Raw genomic sequence first — 25520 nt, 5'->3', positions numbered from 1 at the left:
GGGGAATAGAAGAGAGGGAGTTCCTCTTCTGACACCTGGTGAAGTTCTTCACCATATGGCTTTGAGGGTGAGGCAAGGTGAATGAGGAAGTTTCAGAGGCAATAGTGAATTATTATTGTCAGCACTTTTAAGGCTGGAAGGTTATTAGAAATAGACATGCCATGAAAGCATTAAAGTTCTTTCATTCTTACCTTCGCTGGTTTTCTTGTTTTACTGCAGCAGTCTTTGAACTCTGGTTGCTTTTGTATTCATACAGATTCTAAGCAAATTGTGAATATTTATGAAATTAATATATTATTGTGAGAGACCATCCTGCTGAATATCAAGAAGTATATTGTAGCAGGTAAATGCAGGGACTTTGAAATCCTGACTGGCACTCAAAACTTTGTCATCTTGAGTTACTTCAGCTTCAGATTTCTCATCTGTAAAATTGGGATAATAATAGCCACCTTACAGTATTATAGTTGGAATCAAATGAGATCTTTTTTATACATGTGTTTATGTATATAAAAACATTTAGCATAGTTCCTGTCATGTGGTAAATACTCATTAAATGGTAGCTGGTTATTTTTTCCTCTTTTTCTTCCTTTGCTACTACTCTTGGTACTACTCTATCACTTCTTCCATCTTGCTTGTAGGGCCAGAACCTTAATGAAACAGAAAACATAATTAGATATGGTTCACAGCCACAGATTTTGAAAAATATATCATTATTCTCTTAGACATGGCTTAATAGATCTTAACCAAATAGAAACTCCGTAAAAAAGACTTTTTTCATGAGAGGATTGTTACATTGACTTAAGATAGCCTTGCAAATGAATATTAAAAAATTATTTTATAGTGTATTTGGTTAATGCAAATAAAACAGGCTTTTTGTGAACTTAGGGAGTATACAGAAATAAAAGTTCAAAGTATTGTCATTTCTTATTGCTCACAAAACACAAGCTGTTTTTTTTCTGAAGGAGTGCCTTTTAAAAAATTCTTAGAGAAATGTTTTGTCTGGTGTTAAGAATAGTCATGGTAGAGTTCTTGTCCAGTGTATGAGGCACTATTTTGTGGAAATGGGATGGAAAATCTTCCTAATGATTTATACTAATGGAGATGAGCATTAGTGTGGATACTATATTTGGTTATGGTCTGCATCATGCGATTATTTTTACAGCACAATTAACTTCCTGATTAGACTTTGTTTGGCTGCTATATCCAGGGTACTTGCTGGGTGAAGACCTGGGTAAGGCAACTAGGAGGAGGACAAACCTACTAGTTTCAGTTGGTACGAGACCTCGGTTCTGATCTCAGTTCCTACTCACATAGCTGTAAGTTTTAGATAAATTCCTCAACTACTTTCCTCACCTTTAAAATGAGGTAATACCATTTGGTTTTTAAAGATCTTTTTCAGCTAGAAGCTTTTAAGATACATATGGAGGTAGCTTGGCCTTTCCGGAAACGCAGCAGTGACACATTTTCGCCACAAGAGGGTAAAAGTCCAGTCAGTCAGCATGTGCAGTGTTTTGACAAGAAGATAGTGTCCTTGGAAATGAGGAGGTCACATTGCTCTTATATCCATTTAGTTTAAATAAATTATGGAGTTTCTTGCTTTTCTGATTCTACTTGAATTAAATATATTTCTGCTTTTCCTATGTTCAACTTTCTAGATAGGAGTGTGACAAATAATAAGGGAGAAGAGTAGAGGTTTCTAGTCGGCAGGGATTCATTTAATTTTGTTCTCCAAGATAATGAATGGCTCTCAGATGACCAGTGGGCAACTTTGATGGGAGACACAATAGTGTGGGTGACCAAATTCAATTATTTGTGGTCACCTTCTTCCCCCCAAATACACAGGCACACACACAAATGACACTCAACCCTAATTATCTCCATTGTCTTTGAAATCCGAAGGATGAAAATGAAATGTCTGAGAAAACAATAGAACGAGCACAGCACTTATAATTAAAACCTAGGTTCTAGCCTTTCTTTGTCACTTAATATCTATTTAACCATGGACATCACAAGCTCAGATCCCCAGTTTCCTTATTTGGAAAATTAAGGTGTTGAATTCTGACCTATGCAGTCCCTTTCAGTAACGTAATTCTAAGATTCTGTAAAAATTCTTTAATGTTTATGTGAAGGGCAGTGATAGTCTTGATACAACCTTATAATTAAGTAGTATCTTGTAAAAATAGTACATAATTTCTTTTTTTTTTTTTTTTGGACAAGGAACAGAACTATAGATGTTGTTAAGGCATAAACATTAAAGTATTAAACTACACAAGAGCAAGAAGAACACTCCACTGAGATTTTTCTAATCCTACAAATTCTCTGGACCATAGGCTCAGGGTGCAACAAATCAATCAAGAGGGGGCCATTAATAGGTAGGTAGGTTAAGCTGATGTGGGGTATAGCTGATAATGAAACATTCATAGGGGAAGTCATTTGGGGATGAGTGAGCTTTGAAAAGAGGGTATCTATATCACAAAGGGAATCTATATCAAAAAGCTGGAGTCAGAATCCATTTCTTCCAGCTACATAAGTGGAAATAACTTTGATCCAGAGTCCAGTTATATGAGTCTGAGTTGCTGTCTGAGAGCACTGGATAATGTGGAAGGAACAAAGAGGGCACGGAGTCCAAATAGACAAGCTGAGTGTCTAGAAGGCAACAGAGCGAATGGTTGCAGAAGCGTGCTTGTGAACACAGGCAAGGATTAGTACTTAGAATTTGATACGTACATAAGAGAGTCGAAGCCAGCCAGGCAGACTGGATAGAATTTAGGATTATGAGCAAAAGACAAAATTTTAACCTGTCGTGGCTTTAATTAAGCACCATCCTTGGTGTTGGTAGGCAGGGACTGCTTAGTAAATCCAAGGCTCCACACATTTGAGGCTAGTGATAATATCACTGACAAACTCTACATGATTTGTATGGCTCTGATGGCTTCACACTCCACTGGATACACATAGTCACAGATCTGTGCACTAATACTGCAGAGTTCGTTTCACAGAACTGGCTAGTAAAAAATTTGGCAAGCAAGGTAGCTTTCCGAGTGCTCCTAGGAATGGAGCCCAGCTGTTCCCTTTGGGCTTTGAGCTGTTGGAATTCATTGGGATAGCAGCTAGAAAGAATGAAACTGTAACATTTTCAGCCTAGTTCATGACAGCAAAGCAGAGGTGTTAGAATTTCTATTCCAGAGGTTTACACTACAAGTAACTTAACCTGATTGTGTGTCTTAATATTACTGGGCTTCTGACCGCTGAAATATGGCTTGGATCGATGGTGGTTTGGAGAAAGTAGAAAGAGGGCTATCCATCATTCAGAGGCTCCATAGAAGCTGCCTGATAATGCTGCTTTCACCAAGCAGCCATCTGTCCATCCATCCATCAGTAGGATGAAATGAGATTTAGCGGAACAGGCAGCCGTAACTCTGAGACACTTTCTGACCAACAATTGTAGCCCTGGCCTGAGTCTGACCACAAAGCACAGCACTGGGGTTTGGCGGGATGTGGCAGCAAGTGTAGTCTCTTTCCCGTCAGTGCAAGCCTAGAATGTGTTCCGTATGAGACCAGAGCACAGCTATACTTCCCATATAAAATTTGATAAACTTGGGGTGACCAGCAAATAGTAATGTTCTTTCAGCTCCATATTGTTTTACAAGTTGAACAGATCCTTTTGATGGAAAGTTTTTTGTTTGACTTGGAGAAGAAATAGTATTAAGACCTGATTTCATTTTGCTGGAATCTCACCACAGTATACCCTTGAATTTGCATCCTATATTGTTGGAATGCTTTGTAAGTGCTAATGAATCAGGATAACCACTTTTTCTCAATTGAAAACACTGGGTACTTTTGGCACTTCCCACTTTGTTGTAGTATTGAGGGATAAGGCTAAATTAAATTTGAAAATAATTTAGTTATTTTATATGAATTATTTTTCCTATTAAATTGAAAATTGTACCTAGGTTGTTAGGTAGCAGAAATTGAATTTTCTTTTATTTTTCTCTACTTAATATTAGTGGTGTCAATATGAAGGAAAGAAAATATGGATAGAGAAATGTGTAAAAGACGAGAAGCTAGAAGCTAGATTACTCCTAAAACAGATAACCAGGCTCTGAGTGATTAAATGTTAACTGTCATCTTCCTGCTTCCCTGCCAGGTGCTGAGACCTCTAAGGACCTTTTGGTCAGTTACACATCTTCCTTGACTTACAATGGGGTTATGTCCTGAGAAACCCATTGTAATTTGAAAATACGTTTAATATACCTAACTTAACATCATAGCTTAGCGTGGCCTAACCTAAATGTTCTCATTTACATTAGCCTGTAGTTGTGCAAAATCATCTAACACAAAGCCTATTTTATAATAAAGCGTTGAATATCTCATGTAATATATTGAGTACTGTGCTGAAAGGGAAAAACAGTGTGGTTGTTTGGGTATAGGGTGGTTCTAAGTGTATTGGTTGTCTATCCTTGTGATGGTGTGGCTGATTGGGAGGTGTGGTTCACTACTACTGCCGAGCATCACTAGAAAGTATTGTACTGCATATTGCTAGCCCAGGAAAAGGTCAAAATTCAAAAGTATGGTTTTAACTTAATATATATGCAATTCATACTGTTGTAAAGTTGTAAAATTGTTTTTTTTTATTTTTTTTAAGATTTATTTATTTATTTATTTATTTATTCATGATAGAGAGAGAGAGAGAGGCAGAGACACAGGAGGAGGGAGAAGCAGGCTTCATGCTGGGAGCCCGACGTGGGACTCAGTCCCAGGATCCTGGGATCACGGCCTGAGCCAAAGGCAGGCGATAAACTGCTGAGCCACCCAGGGATCCCCAAGTTGTAAAATTGTTAAGTCAAATCATTGCTAAGGCAGGGACTGTGAGTATAGTTCTGTGCTCATGTTGCCTATTCTGGTATGTTTCCTACCATGGCCAGCTTCCTTGACTGCTTTTTTGAAGTGGTCACTTCAGACCTCAGCTCCTGCTCTTTGTTCTGAAGCCTTGCTTTTCATTTCAGATTGGGGGAGGGGTCAGGGGAGCCTAATGTACCGGAGATGCCTCGGAAATGAGAGCCTTGGATGAATTCCTGGGCCTATTGATCCACCGGCAGTTTATGCATCCTGACATTCATAATCTCAGTAGGCTGCTGATGTTCCTGATTAATGGGCCCAGGGGCTGTCCATCCGTCACTTCACATTAATTACTGAAGAGGTGTTTTTCCAGTGATTTACCTGACAGCGGGCTGTGATAAATACCCCTAAGCAGAGTGGGCAGTGATTAATCATGGGGCCACACCCCTCCCCCCACTTTCCCTTCCCCCTAACCACAGGCCAGCATTGGGACCTGACCAAAGAGTGCCCCCTCCCCATAAGCTATCTATCTCCATAATTGCTGGTGGATGCATATTTATTGGGGCAGTGGACCTGGCAGATAGCATTCTAGAATTTTTGCCAAAGATGATGAAAAATAAATCTTCTTAGTAGGAAGAGTAACTAGTATGTTTTTACATGGGGCAGAAAAGTATATATGAGCTGCCTTTATGTTGCTTTTAAGAAATCTGGTGGAAGTATTGCCTACCTACTCTGCATGTATTCAGCACTATGGTAGTTGCTCTGTGAGCTTGAAATAGAGGAGAAAGTACAGTTTTTGTTTTTGTGATTTTTTTTTTATGTCTATTTAGGGAGAATCTATGAACACATATGAGAAATTAGAGAACATTTCAAGGCACTAATATAATCTTGGGAGAATTGGGATAGAACTCCAGGCTTTCAGTTCTTACTTTGGCTTTAGAAAATGAAATTCAGTAAAATATTTGAATATTAAGTATATTCTACATGTCAAGCACTCTATTCAACCCTGGAACTAGGAAGATGAATGTGATGCAGCACATACCTCGGTAAGCAAAGTCTAGTGCCCTTGGCTTCAGTCTCTCAAGCTTTAAAATAAGCTTTTCTAGGAAGTTAAGTATTTTAAATTAGTTTAAAATTTAAAGTGATTTACACAATTACTTTTTTTTTTTTTAAAGTAGGCTCCATGCTGTGCGGCTACTGCAGCAGGGCTTGAACTGGCCCTGAGATCAAGACCTGAGCTGAGATCCAAGACACTTGACTGAGCCACCCAGGCACCCCTAAAATTATTTTAATATTAACTTTCACATTAATTTTTTTCTTGGGACATCTACTGAGTACTTGTTATGTTCCTGAAGATACAAGAAACATGTGGGAAATAGTTTTTGCTCTTAAGAAACTATATTACAGAATATGAGGTGACATTCATAAGTGAGACACTTAAGAATATGTTAGTATATAATGAAACAAATACTGTAGATATGAATGCACATGAATTCACAGAAGCGTGAAATCAGTGTGTTTTCAAACAGTTAAAAGGGAAAAGCTGGATTTGAGATAAGGTTTTTGAAGGAATAGTGACTAGGAAGAGCATTTAAACTGAGACAATTCAAGGAGAGCATTTTAAAAGTTGGAGTGAAAAGATCATGAGGCCATCCAATGCAGAATGGAGGATTTGTGTCTGAGAGTGATAGAAAATATGATTGAAATGCTAGAGTGACACCAAATTATTGAGAACCTTGAATCTTGGGTAAGATTTAATTTATATCTTATAGACTCTGGTGAGTCACCAAGGTTTTGAGCAAGCAATTATGAAAAAAAGGTGTGTGTTAAAGTATTATATATTGATGTGCCTGATGTTATTTGGAATTACTAGAGTATCTTAGAATACTCTCACTGTCTTCTTTTCTAAGGTTGTTCCGAACAAAACTATTAAACAGATTAAAAATATAAATAAAATATAAAAATATTACAAAAAACAGATTAAAAATATAGATCAATATATGTCCCTGAGTACAATACAAAGATTGTGTGGTTTGGTTATATGTAGAATAGATAATAAAGTTTTACAATCTTTACACATCTAAGTTGAGTAAGTCAGTGGAACTTTTAAGTAATGACTACAGAATTAAATTAGGAAAGACTATAACCTTAAGTTTTAAGAAACAAATTGATCTTTGGTCTTAACTAATGTAACTTCATTAAGGTTGTGCTAATTACTCACTGGCTTCTCAAAGCCAAGAATCAGAAATTAAGGAATCAGTGCTGTCACCTATATTTTGATAGGAATTTCTAGGGAATGTGATTTTTTTTCATTAAAAAATTAATGTATAATTTACATGCAGTAAAATTTGCTTTTCTTAGAGTATATTGTGTGAATTTTGGTAAAAGCATGCAGTCCTATAAATCTCACACAATTCATATACAGAACAGTTCCGTCAATGCAGAAAATTCCTCTCTGCCCCTTTGTAATCAGCCCCTCACCTGAGCTTGAGTTATAGTTACATATAACTACTGATATATTTTCTGCCCCTCAATTTTTGCTTTTTGTAGAATGTCTCATAAGTGGAATTGTATTTCCCTAGTGGTAAATGATACTGAGCATTTTGTGGTGTGCTTATTTGCCATCTTTATATCTTTTTTGGTGAAGTATTGTTCAAATTGCTGTTTATTTTTGGATATTGAGTTTTGAGAGGCCATTATGTATTCTGGATTTGTTATTAGATATGCATTTTGGAAATATTTTCCTCTGTTTTGTGATTTGTCTTTTTATTCTCTTAAATGTGTCTGTGAAAAACAGTTCTTAGTTTTGCTGAAGTCCAGTTTATTGATTTAAACATTTTTTTCTTATTTTATGGATCATGCTTTTGGTATTGTACCTAATAAATTTTTGCTTAACCCAAAGTCAAAAAGATTTCTGCCTATATTTTCTTCTGGTAGCGTTAATAGTTTTAGGTTTTATATTTAAGGCTGTGATTCATTTTGAGTTAGTTTTTGTATATGGTGTGAGGTATGAATAGAATTTATCTTTTTGTTATAACAAATTTTTAATTTTTTCAGCACCATTTATTGGAAAGATTTTCCTTTTACCATTGAATTTTTGTTGTTCTTTTGCTGAAAATCAGTTGATCATATATGTGTGGGTCTGTTTCTGGACTTTTCCCCCCCATTCTGTTGATCTATATATTTATCTTTTCTCCAATGCCACACTGATTTGATTACTATACTTTATAGTAAACAGATAAGGTAGTATAAGATAGAGTAAGTTGTCTTCACTTTGTTGTTCTTTATCAGAGTTGTTTTGGCTTTTTTAGTTTCTTTGCCTCTCTCTATTTGTTTCAGAATGAGCTTGTTTCTATAAAATTCCTTCTGGGATTCTGATTAAAATATGAAGACAATTTGGGGAGAATTCACATCTTGATATTGAGTCTTCCGATTTGTGAACTTTATTTAGATATTCTTTGATTTCTTTTATTCAGTGTCTTACAGTTTTCAGCATAGATTCTACATATATTTTGTTAGATTTATACATAAGTTATTTCATGTTTTTGAGTGATGTTGTAAGTGGTACTCATTACATTTTCTGTTTTTATTTGTTCATTGATAGCATATAGAACACTACTTGTATTTAGCTACCTTGCTAAATTCACTTATTAGTTCTGCTAACTTTGTTGTAAAGTCTGTGGGATTTTATATGTAGAAAGTAATTCAGCAAAGACAATTTCTTTACAATTTGGATATCTTTTTTTTTTTTTTTTTTTAATTGCATTGGCTGGAACCTTCATTTCACTATTGAGTGGAAGTGGTGAGAGTGATCATCCTTACCTTGTTTTTGATTTTAGGAGGAAAACCATTGATTTTTCACCATCAAGTGTGATGTAAGCTGTATGTTTTTATAACTGTTTCATTTTTGTTTTCTGTTTTTTTGTGTGGATAACCTTTATCAAAGTGAAGAAGTTCCCTTTTGTTCCCAAGCTTGCTGAAATTTTTTTGTTATGGATGAATGTTGAATTTTATCATACTTTTTGTGCATCTGTTGAGATGGTTATATATTTTATCTTCTTTGATCTTTTGCTATGGCGAATTATATTTTGTTCGGCTGAGAAAGTTTTTGTTTCTTCTTCAGTTTTGAAAGATATCCTTGCTGGGTATAGAATTCTGGATTGACAGTTTTTTCTGTCAGCACTTTAATGATATCTGGCTTTATAATTCCTAAAAGTTCTTATGCTGTTCCTCTGTATATAATTGGCCTTTTTCATTATAGCTGCTTTTAAGCTTTATCTTTTATTCTTTCTTCCTGCAGTTTGAATATGATTTGTCGAGGTGTTGATTTCAGCATAGATTCTCAAGTTGTTTGTTTGATAATGCTGAGCTTTTTGGATACGTGGTTAGACATACTTTATTATAGAAAATTCTTGGATTTATCTTTTTATGCATTGCTATGTCACATATTCTCTCTCTTTTATTTCCTGGGATTTCAAGTACACATATGTTAGATTATTTGCTATTTTCCTATAGTACTTGGATACTGTCTTATGTTTTTTGGTTTTGTTTGTTTGTTTGTTTGTTTTTTCAATTCTCTTTTCTTGTTTGTTTCAGTTTTAGTAATTTCTGTTGACCCATCTTTACCAATTCTTTCCATGGGTGTGTCGACTCCATTGATAAGGTCATTGAAGGTTTTTATCTCTGTTACTTAGTGTTTTTATTTCTAGCATTTCCATTTGGTTCTTCTAGTTTCTGCCTCTCTGCTTAAATTGCCCGTCTGTTGTACATGTTGTCCACATTTGCCATTAGAACTTTTAACATCATAGTTTTTATTATTTTTTAAAGATTTTATTTATTTATGAGAGACAGAGGCAGAGACATAGGCAGAGGGAGAAGCAGGCTCCCTGCAGGGAGTCTGATGTGGGACTCAATCCCAGGACCCCAGAATCATGACCTGAGCCAAAGCCAGATGCTCAACTACTGAGCCACCCTGGTGCCCCTAACATCATAACTATTTTAAATTCCATTTACATTAGTTTGAACATCCGGATCATATCTGAGTCTGGCTCTGTTGGTTGTCTCTTAACAATCCAGGTTATGTTTGTTTCATTTTTGATTTTTGTGATTTTGTTCTTTTTTTATATTTTTTGGTTAAAATCTGCACATTGTGTTAGAGTAGTAAATACTATTTATGCCTGGAGATGAACTTGCTTTATCTTTTGCTGTGATGTTTGTGTGTATGTTGAGGGGAGAGGGGTTTGAGCCAGAACATTCTGGTCAGGATTTTGAGCTGAATTTGGGTTTTATTGTTAGGTTACTTTCCATTTACCATGGTCTTCAGCTTTTTCTTATGTTAGCTTGTGGTTTGGGTGCAGTTTGGTTTGCTAAAGAGTTTCTCTTCTAGTCTGCTCTCCCCTCAGCTTTAGGTCTTCCCTTTGAACTTGCATTGAGAGAAGTCTCTGTTCTTTGTTCTTCCCCAAGCAGTAAATTGCTGTTGTGTCATACTAGGCTGTTGTTGGGGAAAGAGGAGTGGGGCATGGCATTTTTTGCTGGTTTGGTTCAGTCTCCGTTTTAAGGTAGATGCTTTCCCCCTGAATCTCAGGGTGGGGCTTTTTCAGCAATCTTGCCCCTTCCTTAGGGGTAGAGGTGTTGTTGTTTTTTCTTTTTCTTCTTCTTCTTTTTTTTTTTTTTTTTCTTTTTCACTTTGCCTAGCTGCAGTGGGCCTTCACTTGCTGCTGAGGGTAACAGGATTTGTTGCCTTTCCCCAGCCACTTAAAGCTTTTTCCCCCCTTTTCTTTCCTGTAGGGGAGGTAGGCGAGAAGGATCCAGGTGGGGCTTGCTACTTTGCCCACATGGGATGCTATTTCTTTCTTCCAAGTTTATACCACAAGGCTAGACTTTTATTTCACTGTCTCTTGCCTAGTTCTTAGTCTCTTGAGCCTCCAGTGAGGTCTGTGGAAAAGATTCTGTGAGTGGGTGAGAATTCCCTTTGTTTCTGTGTTTGCGTTTGGTTCTGTCTTCTGCTGATAGTCCAATTTGGCCTTAGCAACTTTTAAAACATTTTAACCGAGTTCTTCATTCTGGCTTTTATGGTGTCTAGTATTCACTACAGGTAAGGAAGTGTTCATGTCCCTTCTCTCCTTTGAGGACTATGTCTTCTTTCCTTAGATTTTGGGTTAGGTGCTTGTCTTCTGACTTTGCTTCTCTGATGAATTCAAGAAAATTTGTGATTGTGCACATTTTCCACCTTTTATTTGGTTTGTGTTAAGGGTGGAAATGACATTCTCCATCTTTCTACACCATAAACAGTGTCCAGAAGTTCTACTTACTTGAGGATATGATTTAGATATGGGATTTTTGTTGGTTGGAATACCATTTAAATTTGTCATTCTCAATTTCTGTTCCCAAATTGTTATTTTTGTTTGTTCTTTCATTTATTCTACAAAAAGAAAAAAATTATTTTGATTCTATGTAATATGTCAGGGACTGTGTTAAGTGTGGGGGGATGCAGTGATGGACAGGAAAACATAATTCCTTCTCTAATGAACGTATAGTACAGTGGTGAAGACCAGAGAATTTTTTTTTTTATTTTTTTATTTATTTATGATAGTCACAGAGAGAGAAAGAGGGAGAGGCAGAGACACAGGCAGAGGGAGAAGCAGGCTCCATGCACTGAGAGCCCGACGTGGGATTCAATCCCGGGTCTCCAGGATCGCGCCCTGGGCCAAAGGCAGGCGCCAAACCGCTGCGCCACCCAGGGATCCCAAGACCAGAGAATTAAAGAAGTAATTGTAATCAAATATAAGAGCTATAACAGGAGAGGTATATGGCAATGATACCTCACCTAATCTAAAATCATTAGGTAAGGCTCTCCAAAAAAGAATAATGATAGAGACCTCTAAAGCCTAAGTAGAAATTAGGTTAAGTTGGTTAGGAGGCTGCAGGGGGAGTAAGACTAGATAGAGGGAAGAGGTTGTGTAGAAACTAAGATGAGAAAACCAGTAACATGGAGAGTTCAAGAATCTGAAAGAAGTTTGATGTGGCTGTGTGGCATATGAAGACAGAAGTGACAAAAGCTAAGAGAAATTGGTTGGAACCAGGTTATAGTCTTATACACCATGTTTAAAAAGTTGATTTTATCATAAGGATGATGGGAAGTTGTAAGATTTTAGGGAGGAGGATACCTAAGTAGCTAATTGTTTTAAAAGGATCATTCTTGATGCAAGGTAAAGAATGAATAGAAAGTAAGCAACACAGAGAGACCATACAGATGGGTTTTTATAATATTCTGGGCATTTGTGTGAGTTTAACTTGGGGTATCTTTAAAGATGGAGAAAATTATACAGATTGAAGAGGTACTTAGGTATAAAGATGAGTGGTACTTGTGATTGAGTTTGGAGAGAAAAGAAGATTTTTGAAGTATATCCAGTGAAGGTCTTTGAAGACCCTGGCTTCTTTCCTTAGATTTTGTGTTAGTTGCTTTTCCTATGACCTTCTCTGTGAGTTCAAGAAAATCTGTGATTATGCACATTTTCTACCTTTTATTTTGTATGTGTCAAGGGTGGAAATGATATTCTCCAGCTTTCTACATCCTCAACAGTGTCCAGAAGTCCTGCCTATTTGAGAATGTGTCTGCAGAACCTCCAAATTTCCTTTTTCCCCTAAGAGAGTAGAAAGGAAATATATTTGGTTCACTTTAATTATACCACCATTCATGGCCCATGTCTCAAAATTCATTGAGGTTTTGAGTAGAAGTAAATCAGAAAAGGAGACAAGGAAAAAAAAATCTAAGTAATAGGTAAGCCATACTGAATAAAGTTGGTTCTTTTCCCTGATTGTTTTGAGTCCTGAGAAATACAGAAGAGTGTTTGATTCCTTCAGTGTTGATATTTAGCCTGTTGGCATATAAACAAATAAAATCTGCAAACTGTCTTCCTTGTTATTTTGGAACAAAAATAGCATACAATCGATCTGAAAGAGCTGTTCCATGCAGAGAGAAATTTACTATATTTAATCACTTAATTTCCTTGTTTTTCCCAGATGTTTTTAGTCAACATTTCATGTGGTAGATGTAAAAACCTTTAAAACAAGCATTGGGGAGAACAAGTCTTCTAAGACTCCACAGTGTCACCAAGGTAGTGACCACCGCCACCAGTAGCTGTGGCAAGTGTTATACAGAACACAGTGGTGGATGGCAACAGTGTTTTCCTAGGATTGGAGGAGCAAAGTTTTAATTTTCAGAGAAGGGAAAGTTAGTGATAGACGCCTCTATATGATTCAAGATTTCAGTGGTTAAGGTGTAAAAGTATGTGTAGAGCTCATGAAGGTAAACAATTTTCCTTTATTTTACTTCTCAGAATGATAAAGTTTAAATATGGTATGTTAACACAATGTTAAAGTTAGTGTGATTCAGAAAATTCAAGAATTGTTTATTGAGGATATACTGTGGAGTGCAGAGTTCTGAGCAGTTTTAAGCTTGAATATCAGTCAAAGCTGGGTTTCAATTCTGTTCCCACTGCTTACTAGCTAGATGTATGACATTGATTCTTAGTGACCTTGTCTTTAAAATGGTAATAGTTGTACATATCTTGAAGACTTGTTTTTGATGGTTAAATGAGATAATATATATGAGCATTTAGCGTAGTGCTTTATTCATCAACTTTAGTGCAGTTCAGATTTAAGTTATGTTGCCATGTACAGTTCTTTAAATCCAACAGACTATAAGGTTTTTTTTTTTTATAGTATTGGAAACATTCATAGTCTCAGCACTTTTCAGTACTGACCAAAAGTGGGTAATACTTTAAAAATATAGAGTATCATTTTTTTGATGGTGGTAGTACATTGTGGTATTCAGGAATGAACCAGGTATGGAGGACAGGGATTTAACCTGGCTCCGGTTTAATTTTTCTCTCACCATTAGTTTGCACATTAAGTCTCTTTCTGTAAATAGATATGTACTATGTGTCACATATGGTACATTAAGAAAGGTCTACTTGTGGGATAATAGGGACAACGATAATAGCACAACGATAAAGAATTCTTAAATTTCATTGAGAATACTTTCACCTATTCAGAGTCTCAAATTAAGGAGAAACATCTGGATTCATATTGCTTTGTGTTAGGAACATTTGCTTTTATACTCATTTATTTACCAAACATTTATTGAACACCGTCCATTGCCAGGAATGGTGCTAGGCACTGAGAATATAAGATTGTGATAAGGCATTTCTTGCTTTCAAGGAGCTCAGAGTATAATTGAGAATTGAGTGAGCTAGTAGTTTGGTATGGCAGCAAGGAGCAGAAAATACCTCCCCCACATTTACTCAGGAAATATTTATTGAAATCTACAACATGCAGCAGGCATTCAAAGAGATCATTTAGGGCTGCATCTCAAAAGGAACAGTCCTACATCATTCTTGGCAAGTAGATCTTCAAATAGTAATGGAGAATCTTGGATTTGGATTCACTATAGAACAGGCATGGTGTAATCTTAGGCAAGACTAGATCTCTGAACACTTGCTGATCAGCTTTCTTGACCCACTGGTCTTCCTCTGGCTTTTCTTTACTTCCATGGCTCCATGGCTCAATTATTTTTGGAACAGCTTTTGAAGAAGCAAAAGGAAGTAGTTAGATCTTCTGATCTCCTAGACATCAGCTAATTGATATGGTTTTCCTAACTGTTTTTCCCCGCAAAGGATTGTCAGATATTAAAGCTGAAGGTTCTGAACACACTGGGATATTCGTATTGTCATAAAGCATCAAAGCATATTGCCAAAAGGGAGTTAGGAGCACACACACTGGAGTCAGATAATCTGGATTAGAATCAGCCACATTCTAGTTCTTTGGCCTTTAGTGTGTTAACATCCCCATGGCTTAGTTTTCTCATCTGTAAATTGGACTGGTAGTAATACTGCTTTGTAGGGTTTTGGGAGACTTGAATGAAGATGATACTATTTGAATATCATCAAATAAGCAAATAATAACTGATAAGGGTTCAAGATAGGCATCATAAAGTTCATATATTAAAGTTAATACACTCTGCTCAAGTAAAAGGCATTTCTGATCCTTACTTAGAAGCCTGTTATTCTTATTTTATAGATACTTTGAACAATGGAATTTATAGCACTCTAAGAGAAATGAAAATGCTTAGAGTGGCAAGATATGACAGGTAATGGAGGAGCAGAAACAATAAAAATAGTACTCTACTAGTAATCTGGAGGTCATAATATAGTTGTGTTGTATGTGGGCTGAGAGCAGCCTTTCACAATGAGTAAGGCCCTGATGTGTTACTTTGTACATGACCAGTTTAGCAGTTTGGATAATGCTTCCCATTAATGAATCTGTTTCTTCCATACCTTTGAGTAAGGATTATGTAAGGTCCTCAAAATGAGTGTCTAAAACTTATTTTTTCAGTCCAGGTGTTAAAAGAAAGCCTTAGGAATCATCTCCTCAACTGTAGATAGTAATGTTATAAGTTATTGTCTTTATTCTGTTTATTTGAAATATAAGCTATATTTTGGGAACCTGGTTTGAATAGAAGTTAAGAATAAACCTTCAAGTGGATGTAGGAATTATTTTGTGTTTTCAAGTATAAAATATGTCATTGTATTAACTAGTGCAAGTGCATTTACGGAAGGATGCATTAAGAAAACTACAGCAGAATCAGTCGTGGTTCATTAGCAGATTTTATAGTTTTTAAATGTGAAGCCATTTCTCTGCTGTCCAAGTATAATTTTTTATGTTATTATATCACACACAAGTGCCTCTGTGTTGTGTTTAGGTCAAGTGTATTTTAAAGTGAAGCTCTTTTGCAGAGGAAGGACATTTTTGTTTTTTTTTATTTGCAGAAATATGCTGAGCTGTGGGAGTATAGAACCTTACAAGAGTGGAAAGATTAGGTATAGGTTTATTCCAAATTTTATTATTTTGCCAAAGACTCCTGGTAAGGTGGTGTAATCTTCAGATGTCTTTTATTTTTTTAAATCTTAAGATGTCTTACTCATGTTTTACTTTCCCTTTTGTCTTGCTCTACAACAAAAATTTTAAATCATTTGAAATAATGTTTTCTGCGCCTGCTGTGAAAATCTCTGATATGAGTATGCTGTTTAGTATTTTTAAAGTCAATCAAGTAAAACAACTTAGTGAATAAATTGATTTTAAATTATGATACAAATCTAAAATTTTTAAATTAAACTAAAATAATTAAAAAACAAGATTAAAAAACAAGACCAGTGCAAATAGTAAGGGTATTTTTTTTTTTTTTTTTTTTAGTAAGGGTATTTTATGGAATTTTTTTCAGTCTCATCTGTGTGTATGATTTCATACTGTGTCATGTGAAATGTCTTTAACAGGAGTGCAGGAAAAATTTTGAAAAAAACTAGCTTAGAAAGTCTAACAGGAATCTATGCTCATAGCAGATAAGTCTTACAAAGCTTTTTAAAAAAATACAAAAAGTAGAAGAATATGTAGTAATATGTTTGTAGTGATTATTTTTATAAGGAGAGAATGCAGCTTTTTAAGTTTTAGGTTTGTTGTATGATGCTTTTGCATTAAGAAAAATACCCCTAAAACTTAACCTTTTTAGCTAGTTTTATACCTTACTAAATTTTTTCTTAAAATGATTTTCTGTTACAGACCTTTGAGTCATCTATTATCTTTTAAAAAGGTAACCTGTTTGACCTCTCTCTTTCTAACTTGGAGATGTCATTCCTCAGGTAGTAGACCATAGTGACCAAATAGAAGAACTTTGTAATCTATTGTGATCAGAACACTGAATATTCTGTAAAAGTTTGTAAATGAATAGTAACTGCTACATTCCCAAGTTCATCACCCAGTACTCCAAAGTTATATATGCCCATTGCTGAAAAATCAGAACTTAAGCATTTGTGACTGAATTCAAGTGACTGAAAAACTGATTTTGTACAGGCTTTAATGAATCCTGAACTTTGCTAAGGTACAAATAAGTTTTAAGAAAGATGTTGGATATATGAGCCTGATTTATATATGAATATGAGGCTCAAGGTGCTTTAACTCCTGAGGTGAATAATTGAGCACTTCCAAACATTATATCCTACCTAGCACTACCCTTACGTTTCTAATAAAGATATAACAGAGCAAGTATTGATAGATTTTCGAATCTTACAGTTGTTAACTTTTTGTTGGATCATTCTTAATACCTTGTACTTGCTCTCTAACTCGTTCCAGTGAGGTATTTATCTCTTCAGCTCAACTGAAACCATTCCAGTGTCACCAATAACCTCCATCCTGCCAAATCCAGGAGAAGATTCTCAGTTCTTCCTACTTGACCTTTCTGTATTTAATACAAATGACTACTCTTGCCTTTTAAAAATGTTTTTTAAAAAAATGTTTTCTTCACTTGGCTTCTGGGATACTACATGCTTCTGTTCCTCCTGTTTTCTTCTTCATTCTTTACTGGCCCACATCTTCTCTTCCTGACATCTAAAGGTTGTAATTTTCCCTGTGGTTCAGTTCCCCTGGCCTTCTTTCTGTGTCACTCCCTAGTAGTAGCCTAATCTTGTTTCTTGACTTGAATCCTTATGGTGATGACTCCCAAAATTTTATCTTCCAATTCTTTCACCTCCCTTGAACTTTAGACTTACATTTCCAATTGCTTGCTTAGCAACTGTATAGGGTGTCCAAAAAGCATTCAAATTTAAAATGTACAGATCACAACTCTTGATTTCTCTTTTCCTATTTCCTTCCCCTAGTCTTCTGTACTTAGTAAATGTAACTGTCTTCACCCAGGTTGATCAGACCAAACTCTCAAAATGACTCCTCTTTTCTTTTCACGTCCCATACAGTCATTCCACCAAGTTTTTGTTAGCTTACCCTTCAGTATATTTCATTACTCTGGCTACTTCTTGTGACCTCCTCTGTTGAAGGAGACATGCTTGCATGCCTATTAGTTTTTAGACTTTTTTTTTTTTTTTTTACAGATTTTCCTCCTTCTACTCTTACTCTTTGTAGTCAGTTCCTTACATCTCTGCCAGAATGATCTTTAGCAAAGGTGAGTCAGATCATGTCATTGTCTTACTGAAACCTTCTAGTGATTTTTCAACACATTCAAAATAAATTTCAAAGCTCTTGCCTTGGCCTGTGGGCCCCTACTTGTTCTGGCCGTTAGTTATCTTCTAGTACCCCTTTTTACTCTGTTGTCTTGCCTCAGAGCTTTTGCACTTGTTCTTTTTTCCTAGAATTCTCTTTTCCCTGGATGATTTGTGTGACTCTCTGGCTCAGTTCAAGTATCAGCTCAGGTATCAACTCCTCAGAGTGGTCTTCCCTGCTTTGCTCTATGGTTTTCCCTTCTAAAATAGCCATATGTCTTATCACTCTATATCTTTGTCCCTGTGTTATTTTACTCCATCGCATTTATCACTATCAGACTTTATATGTTTCAGTGTTTATTTTTTGTCTCTACTATTATAGTGTAGCTGCATGAGGCCAGAGACTTGTTTTGTTTTGTGTTCCTAGTGCCTAAGACGGGACTTGGCACATAATAGGTGTTCGGTAAATGTTTGTGGAATGAATAAATGTATGGGCCCTGAATCACAGCTGGAGGTTAGGGAAGTATCATCTGTTGAGAAGTCTCACTTGTCATGATCAGACAGGTATTTATTTAGTGTCAAATGTAGTGCTGTGGCATTGTAGATAAAAAGACACTAACCCTACTCTGAAGGAACTTACTGTTCAGAAGAGAACCAGACATGCAAACACATAACTGTAAAGCAATATGATAATTGCTTTAGTGAAGGTATATGTAAAGGTATATAGTGGGAACTTACTAGTAGTACAAGAACAGATGAGGAAGAGTCAGTGACGAAGTTACAGACGAGGTAATCTTTAAAGTGAGAGTTGAAGGACAGGTAGGAGATCATTAGGCAAGCATCCAACAGAAAAGGTAGTAAGTCTTAAACCTTTGGTGTGAGAAGGCAGCTGGTCATGTTTCTAGTAGTACCAGGAGTTGGAATTGATGGAATATGAAGTCTGAAATTAGGAGTGGCTGGAAATGAAACTAGGTAGATAGATATTTTTAGGGGTGGCAGTGTTAGATCACATAGAGCCAAATACACTATGCAAGATACTTTAAAGGTTTTATGTGATAAGGACCACTGAAGAATTTTGAACAAGGAAATGGCCAAATCTAATTTGTATTTTAGAAAATTACTGGAAGCAGTGTAGAAGTAGAATGAACAGGGCTTGGTAATTGATTGAAATGTCAGGGATAATGACTTCCAGGTTGCTGGTGTGAACAGCTGGGTTGACAGTGATTCCATTCCCCTAACTATGAAATTGGGGAGGGAAGAGCAGAGAATCTTTCTGAGGGGATGGCTAGAATTTAAAAGTATATAATTATGTTCTCAGAAATCTGTTAGTTTACTTGTGTCACTTAACATATTTTGTATATTACATTTAATTAAAAACATCATTAAATTTAGGGTTTTTTTTTTGAGATTTTATGAGAGAGAGAGAAAGAGAAAGAGTGTGTGTGTGTGGGGGGGGGGGGGGGGGGTTTGGGGGCAGAGACACAGGCAGAGGGAGAAGCAGGCTCCATGCAGGGAGCCTGACGTGGGACTCGGTCTTGGGACTCCAGGATCATGCCCTGGGCTGAAGGCAGTGCTAAACTGCTGAGCCACCGGAGCTGCCCTAAATTTACTTTCAAGATATTTTTATTCCTTCCAAATGGACATATATGATGCTGAACTGAAAGATTCTGGCATCTCTTAGTTTTGCCAGTTTGTAAGTAGACCAGTGAGAATAAGAATGTTCTTAATAGAATAATAACACAAAGGAAGCTTTATTATATGCAAAGAAATGATTCTAAATCTAGGGCCCTTCACAGTTTTAAATATATCTGAAAAAAATGCTCATAAATTTGAGTTGAGGATAACTTTTACCACATAGTTATGTTGTTTAATCAGTCTTATTTTCTAATTTGTGAAATATAAGTAGACTTCTTTTGATGCTTTATTGTTTTGATTCTTGTGAACTTATGGAACATTTAAAGTGTTTTGTCTATGCAGAGATAAGCTTACCTACACATTTATGTTTTAGTTGATTTCTTGGTTTGGTATATTGTCTTGTTGTTAAAAGTGAAAATTCTGAAACAGGTAATACACAAGAGGATAAGCAGACTGTTTGTTCTTGTGGTATTAGATATGGCAAGATATTAGCCCAGTGCTATCATGTTAGATATGTAACACAGACCCAAACATGGGCCACATATGTAATTTAAAATTCTCTAGTAGTCACGTTTAAAAAAACATAATTAATTTTAATGTGTTTTATTTAACCCATATTTCAAAATAGTATCCCTTCAACATATATAAATTTAAAAATGTTAATGAGACATTTTCCTTTTATTCTTATTTTATTTTTTTGGTGTACTGGGCCTTTGAAATCCAGGGGGTGTTTTTACGTGCATAGCACATCTCAGTTTAGGCTGGCCACTTTTCAAATGCTCAATAGCAACATGTGGCTAATGGTTATGTATTGGACAGTGTTGTTCTAGACCATTCTTAGACTGAAAGTAAAAGTTCTCAGCATTTGCAACATTTGAGGGTATCTTTTCAACATCAAGTAATTTATATGCTACTTGCTTTATTATACTGTCAAGTATATTAAAGAGGTCACTCTTTTCTCCAATCATCATTTTCCTATTTGGAGTCCTTTTGTCCAATAAAGATCTGTTTATCAGTTTTCATTGCCTTTGCTTTCTCCTACAGCAGTTCATGGTAATGGCCTCGTACAAAAACAATAGCATATTTTTAAATTTTAGGAATCTTGTTTTTAATTACAAAAATACTACATTTATTGTAACAAATTCACACACTACTGAGGTATGTGTATAAAAAGATAATTAATCCTTAATTCTTTTTCATCTCTCATTTTCTTTTTTTTTTTCATCTCTCATTTTCTACTCCACTGTTAACAGTTTATTTTTTTTAACTTTTAAACATTTTATTTATTTATTCATGAGAGCCACAGAGACACAGAGACATAGGCAGAGGGAGAAGCAGGCTTCCTGTGGGGAGCCTAATGAGGGACTCGATCCCAGGACCCCAGGATCGCGACCTGTGCCAAAGACAGACACTCAACAACTGAGCCACCCAGGTACCCTGTTAACAGTTTATATGATAGTCTTTCTTCCCTTAGAAAATACATTTATGAGAAATTATTTTTTTTAAGATTTTACTTATTTATTCATGAGAGACCCAGAGAGAGGCAGAGACATAGGCAGAGGGAGAAGCAGGCTCCCTATACGGAGCCTGATGTGGGACTTGATCCCAGGACTCTGGGATCATGACCTGAGCTGAGGGCAGATGCTCAACCACTGAGCCACCCAGGTGCCCTGAGAAATTCTTAAGAAAATTGCTACTTTGAAAATACCTCTTAAAGTGTTTCTTAGTAATGAAAAAAAAATTTGTTTTCTGCAATAAAAACATTTATTTTACCACATATTTAATACAATTTAGGTTTTAATTATGGCTATGCTAATTCTCCATAACAAAAAATAATATATTTTCTAGGTATGATTTTTCCACAAAAAGTGTGTGATAGTCTGATAGCATCCTTCACTTTGATTTTCTTAGTATTTATCATACAGACTAGACCTAGTGCATCAGTCTTAGGAAAACTATTGAGAGCTTTAGCAGTTTCTCAAGGGATTTTTCTTAATCCCTTGACATTTTCTTTCTTGTTTCCTATTCTGTCATCATCCTTGTTACATTTTTCCCTCCTTCAGTTGTTACTGGTTTGATTCAGTCAGATATTCATTCCCCAAGGGTTTTGCTGTGAGATGAACACTTCTTTCAACATTATCTTCATAGACTTCAGGAAATCCGTTCTTTTCAAAATTTGTATTTTTACTTTGCAACTGAGTTACATTGTGTTTACTTTGAATTATTAGATGTTTACAATATTAGACTGTTAGTAAGAGAATGATAGGCAAAACCAGGATACATAGTTACAGTAGATATTTGTGTTAGGTAGAAATGGATTTTATAAGTGATCAAGGCACATTTTGAATATTGTATCAAAAGGGCTTTTGATTCTCTCTGCAAACTTATAATTAAGAAACTCAACTACTTATTTAAGTAATAGCTAACTTTTATTGAGACTTTACCATGACTGGCAAATTTGTATACATATTTTATTTAATTTGTTCAGTGTGCCTATGAAATAAGCCTGTTATTATCCTCATTTTATGTTTTGAGTAAGCTAAGGCTTAGAGTGGTACATTTTGCCCCAATAAACTTAAGTAATTTGTCAAAGGTAAGGGCTAATCAAGTGTGAGACTGGGATTCTAACCCAGGAAACAGCTTATGTTGACTGCTCATTCATGTAATGCACACACACACTTCTGAAAAAAAAAAAAAAGATTGGATTATAATAATAAACATTAAAAAGTAAAATGGAAATGTTAAAAGTGATTAAAGATAAAAGAAGAAAACAAATATCAGAACAACATCAACACAGCTATTAAAGAAAACATAAGACCAGGGAAATCAGGGGGAGGGTGGAAGGTAATAGGACTTCTGTGACAAAACCTTAGTCATTAAAATTTAAAAATGACTGGATAGGATAAAATGCAGAATAGGCAAACCTGGAGAGAAAACTAGTGATAGGAAAGGTGGATCTGAAGGTATTGCCTTGAATGAATAGAATTGGTAAAAGCCTCAAAGCTAAAATAATCAAGAAGCATAGTGTTGTTCTAGTAGAAAAATAATAAACACACAGTAGACACTTGAACACCAAATACCTAAGAGAATATCTTGAGAAAGAGAGATTACCTACAAAGCAATGATAGATTGACAACAGATTGCTTAACAGTAACAATGAAAGTCAAAATCCTTTAAAGGATGAGAGCAGTGTAAAGATATTTTCAGACAAAACCTAAGAGTACATATGGAAAGCATTGTGAAATAAAAGTATTGTACAGTTGTTTAGGAGACATATACAAATAATAGTTAGCTTTAGATATTTAGATAAGCACTTAAGTTAAAACTAACAGACTAGAAATAAGAGCATAGAGCTTTTTGAGCAATAGAAGAAAAAAACTTGATCAGCCTGAAAGAAAACAGGAAAATAAAATTACAAAAAGTAGGATAAATGGAAAGGAAGCACAAAATAAAAAGATAGAAAATACTTCCAAATGCATCCATAATTGCAATAAATGTAAATGGACTAAATTTGACAAAAGACTGACACTGACAGAATGGGTAAAGAATACACTCTTTAGTTGTATACTTTTTGCAAGAGACCTATAACACAGGTTGAAAGGAAAAGGACAAGATACCTAATGATACCAGTGAAAGTTACCATAGTTATATTACTTTTAGGCAAAAAAGACTTTGTACTCCTCCAGTTCAACAATAGAAGGGATTGCTGCATAATGGTAAAAGTAACAATTTACAAGGAAAATAGAACAATTCTAAATTTTATTTGTTAACATCAAAAATTACATAAAAATATAAGAATTGATATACTAAGTCAGATAAATCAATAAATCCACATACATAGGTATTTTACATATACATCTTCATGATTAATTAAGCTAACAGATAATAAGGCTGTGATTTGAACAGTGCTTTAATAAACATGATTTAGGGATCCCTGGGTGGCGCAGCGGTTTGGCGCCTGCCTTTGGCCCAGAGCGCAATCCTGGAGACCCGGGATCGAATCCCACATCAGGCCTCCCGGTGCATGGAGCCTGCTTCTCCCTCTGCCTATGTCTCTGCCTCTCTCTCTCTGTGACTATCATAAATAAATTAAAAAAAAAAAAAAAAAACATGATTTAATGAACACACGTGCACCACCCATGATTAACTAAACAGATAACAGGTAAGGGTATTGAAGTATTTGAATAATACTTCAATAAACTTGATTAATGATTACACACAGGTACGGCACCCCAAAATTTGATTGGTATACATTACTTTTAGGCACAGATGAGACATTTACCAAAATTGACCATTTATTAGACCATAAAACCAAATCAACAAATTTTGAAGAATTGATCTCATTTTGACCACAGGTAATTAAGTTGGAAATCAATTTAAAAATAATATATAGGGCAGTCTGGGTGGCTCAGCGGTTTAGTGCTGCCTTTGGCCCAGGGTGTGATCCTGGAGATCCGGGATCGAGGCTCCCTGCATGGAGCCTGCCTCTCTCCCTCTGCCTGTCTCTTCCTCTTTCTCTCTGTCTCTCTCATGAATAAATAAGTAAAATCTTAAAAAAATATATAGGCTTTAGATACTTCTGAATAACTTATGCGATGAAAAAACATGGAAATAGGTATTTTCATTATCATGCTTTCCAAGAATCAAAAACCTTGTGAGATCTAAAAGGGCTTAGACACAATGAAATGCAATAGCAGTATACTCATGTTAGTGCCCAGATTGTGGTTTTTAAAATACTGTTTTCATTAAAGTGAACCAGAACTTCTTGAAAAATGTGGCTGATTCCAGCACTGGGTAGGGCATAGTAGGACATCTTGTCATGAAAAAAAGGAAAAGAAGAAACTGTCAGGGACAACTTGGGGTTCTTTCAAAAGGACCCTCAGACAGGACAGCCACTGGCCAAAGATAGGTTGAGCTTCAAGAGGAATAATTAGTGCAGTGGATTGAAACACAAAGTTAAAATCAACAAAATGTTGGTCACCTTTGGAAGATGCCATGAAACCAGTTTATTCAGAAACTGGTAAATAAATAATGAAGTATTCTGTCTTAGGCATATAAACTGTATCTCTGAGTCACAAAATAGTTGGTGAGAGAAAGTTCATTTTAAAATAATTTCAGCTAATAAATGCAAAAAGAACAACAATTAGAATGTCATCGTTTTGCAAACCCTGATGAAATAGTATGTCTTGGCAGTATTCATCAGAAGCTGCTAAAACCATTGGGTGGCAAACTCATTCTAAGCTTTATGGTGAATGGTACAGGCTGACAGTACATGAACCCACTGATCAATGAATATTAACATTACAAAAAGGAGACAATCAGACATTTTAGCTTTCCGATGTGACACAGTAGGGAGTTCAAAGCACCATTTAAGACATATTCTTGCAATAAAAAAATTAAACCCAAATCCTATCAAGCCTTTGGAACAACCACTACTTTTTAGGACTACAGAGACTATATAAGAATTTATTGAACAATACTACAAGAATGCAATCAGCAAAGTTCAGAATGTGGGAAACTCTATAGGACAAATAACCCAGTTTCTTTAACAAATGAATGGCAAGACAGGAAAACAAAAAGTTTGACAGGTACCTATAAATTAAAAGACCAGCATGTAGATCTTTTTGGATCCTGATTTTAACAAACCAAGTGTTCACATAAAAGGAGACAGTTGGCAAAATTTTGGCACTGGATATGTGATGATAGAAGGAATTATTTCCTTTTTTTTTTTTTAAGGTGTGTATTGGTATTATGGTTTTGTTAAAAAAAATCTGAATCTTTTAAAGATAGATACTGAGGGTACTTAAGGATAAAATGAAGTGATATTTGAGAATGTGCACAGATAAAATGAGGAAACACTGGCCATGATTTGAAGCTGAGTGATGGGCATTTGAGAGTTATAAATGTTTTCTTTTTTTATATATGTTTGAAAATTTTGTAATACAAAAGTTATAATATAGCTAATTAAGTCACTAACTCAGAAGTTAAATAGGAATAGAG

General features: G+C 35.5%; 1 protein-coding gene across 16 annotated transcripts in view; it reads left to right on the top strand.

Annotated features, from left to right (window-relative positions):
* The window catches only part of R3HCC1L (R3H domain and coiled-coil containing 1 like), a 79564-nt gene that overhangs the window by 17721 nt on the left and 36323 nt on the right, over window positions 1-25520 (top strand). For 2 of the 16 annotated variants that reach the window (XM_072805759.1, XM_072805757.1), the window contains exon 1: window positions 20819-20952. The exons of the other annotated variants lie outside the window; for them this stretch is intronic. The gene's annotated coding sequence lies outside the window, so the exon portion shown is untranslated. Of the gene's footprint in view, window positions 1-20818; window positions 20953-25520 lie in introns of those variants that run through there. 16 annotated transcript variants of the gene reach the window in all.

This window comes from Canis lupus, chromosome 29, assembly GCF_048164855.1.
Source record: "Canis lupus baileyi chromosome 29, mCanLup2.hap1, whole genome shotgun sequence".
Taxonomy (NCBI): domain Eukaryota; kingdom Metazoa; phylum Chordata; class Mammalia; order Carnivora; family Canidae; genus Canis; species Canis lupus.
This window is presented reverse-complemented; position numbering and strand designations above follow the sequence as displayed.